Source organism: Nematolebias whitei, chromosome 7 (genome assembly GCF_014905685.2).
Source record: "Nematolebias whitei isolate Nwh7 chromosome 7, NemWhi1, whole genome shotgun sequence".
NCBI lineage: Eukaryota > Metazoa > Chordata > Actinopteri > Cyprinodontiformes > Rivulidae > Nematolebias > Nematolebias whitei.
Genome location: NC_056504.1, coordinates 47,535,981 through 47,538,599, shown reverse-complemented (window position 1 = coordinate 47,538,599; position 2,619 = coordinate 47,535,981). Strand labels below are relative to the sequence as shown.

The 2,619-nt window shown below is 36.0% G+C and overlaps 1 protein-coding gene across 1 annotated transcript in view; it reads right to left on the bottom strand.

The window, feature by feature from the left end:
* Nucleotides 1–193: 193 nt before the first annotated feature.
* The window catches only part of LOC119412004 (zinc finger protein OZF-like), a 22,790-nt gene continuing 20,364 nt past the window's right edge, over nt 194–2,619 (bottom strand). The window contains exon 2 of the transcript XR_005186920.1: nt 194–295. The gene's annotated coding sequence lies outside the window, so the exon portion shown is untranslated. The remainder of the gene's footprint in view (nt 296–2,619) is intronic.

Below are 2,619 nucleotides of genomic sequence, written 5' to 3'. Positions count from 1 at the left end.
TGGTCAGCTGAGCTGCTGGTTGGAACATCTCTGTCCTCCATTTGGTGCTGATGAAGCTGTGAGAACAGAGGCTTCTCTTCATCATCCTCACTCTTTACATGAACTGCAGTGAATGAAAACCTACTGGCATCAGTCTCCTTCACACTGAGCTGCTCTCCCTTCAATCTGGTCCAGAGTTCCTCCTCTTCCTTCTTTATGTGGAGGTGTTCTGGGTCCTGCTGGACCACACCAGGCCTCCATTCCTCAGGAGCATCTGCTCTGATCAGCAGAGTCTGATGAACATCTGCAGGAAACACTGAAACACAGACAATATGGACTGAATATAACTTTATATTCATCACTTGTGTTGTTGATTAATGTTCTATGGATCAGAACTGTTCCAAGTCAAAGGAACAACATTTTATTCATTAAAAGACAAACAAATGTCTGTTTATCATCCTTCTATACATTACGTCAGCCAGCTCTCTATCTTTGTCTGTCATCTTCCCTGTCATGTTCAAGCTACTGTTTAATACACCGTATAATATTACATTATTATTGTTTAGCATGTGTGTTAGATCCTTGTATAGTTTCTTTTTTATACTTTATATTTTTGTTATATTTGGTTGTAACTGGGATCTTGAGTACACAATTTTGTTCCATCTCATGTACCACATATGATGCGAATGAAAATAAAGTCACCTTGAACCTTCACAATATTTAGAGTTACTATTATTTCCTTGTTATTCCCATGTCTGTCAGTCTAAAGAAATGTTTAGATAAGTTTTTGATTCCTTACTGTCCAAGAATTCATCCTCTCAGTTCTAAAACAAAAATAGAGTACTTTTGGTCCATTTCTATTTGTCGGAAAAAGGGCTGGTTGCAAAATAGTAAAATGGCCGCCATTCAAAAAGTATTGTATTTGATTTGGGGGTAAAAAAATGTTCTGCGTTTCATTTTTCAACCACTGCTATCAGCAGCTGGAACATCTTTCACTGTTACACAAACTGACTGAAGAACAGCTTCTTCACCAGAGCTGTGGCTGCTCTGAACAAACAAACACTGACCAATAGTTGCCACTTTGGTTAAAGTGAAATTCCAGTCTTCCCAACCCCAACACACAGTCTCCCTCTGCTTTATACCTTCACTGTTTGCAGCTGTACATATTGTATATAGTACTGGTTTTACTTTAATTTATTTTACTGCAACCTTTGTTTTTACAGCTAATTTAACAGAGCTGCTAATCTTGTTTTGTTGCACTGTACACTGGTATAATACAATGACAATAAAGATTATTATTTTCTTATTACCGAAGCCAGCACTTTAAAGAACGTGGCATTTTGCTTCATTTTTGAGTATTATGTCATATTAGCTCATAAATCATTGAAAACTGTCCATTTTAGTTTGTGTTTTGTCTACCGAGTATGCATATGCTAACAGAAAAAATTTGTCTGCACTATTGTAATAAATTAAACTTCAGTGCAATGCTTAAGTAAACGTGTAGCTTCCAGAAACCTGAGTAAATATGTAGAACCACAAGTTGACGTCACAAAACCAAGTTAATTATTTGACGTCAACTTTTGTTTTTAAGGTTGATTCTGAACCTTAATTAGTGATAATATTTGTATCACTAACTTCCAGAGTGAAATGAAATTCAATAATTGGCTATAAAAACGTAATATACGACAGAGACGTATTAAGCAGGTAGCATTATAGACACCGTGACGCAATGAATTTTGGGATATGTGAACGTCGTCACGCTATGACTAACGATGCGAACAGCAGTTTTTTTTAATATACTGAATCTCTAGAATCAGTTCATTAAAATGATTAGTTCAAATTATTTGTTCACCAAATCCTGCAGTTCATGCAGTTTATTCGTTAAGTACAGAGTGAGGGACACAGAGACACATCAAGCATAGTAGTACGCGAATGAATCACTCCTCGCCTGCAGTTCTGTGTGTGCGCACATGCACAAATCTGCAGTGAATTAAATGAATGAATGAATAAATGAATCACTCCTCTGCCCTCTCTGTGTAGCCTACGTTCATGAGTGACACAACACTACAGCAGCAAGCAGCACGTTCACTAAACGTAAACGTGAGTCATCTTTCTTTTATTATTATTATTAAGACCAAGGACAGACAGCACCTGGTTTATAGGAAAGATTGAAACAAATACTGCTGAGTTTATCAATTGTAGTAAAAAAAAATACAGGGCGATTAAAAAAATAATACATAAACATTACAGCTGTAGCAGAAAGGCAACACTTCTTGACTCGCTCACCTTCACTTACAGTGTCTCACTTTCTGACAACGTTGGGGGGTGGGTGTGACCATAGACATATATACTTATAGATGCCTCATTCTGCGCTGAATAATATGTCAACGCCATATTGGATGTGGCAGAAGAGAAGCAATATGAGGAGATGTCTCATTCATTCAGTGTGGTAACACGGGAAAAAAAGTGCAACACTATTCTTTTCCAAAGTTTATAACTTACACATATGCACACAGCCACACAAACATGTGTGTGTATGTATAGATATATATATATATATATATATATATATATACATACACACACATATATATATATATATATATATATATATATATATATATACATATATATATACAT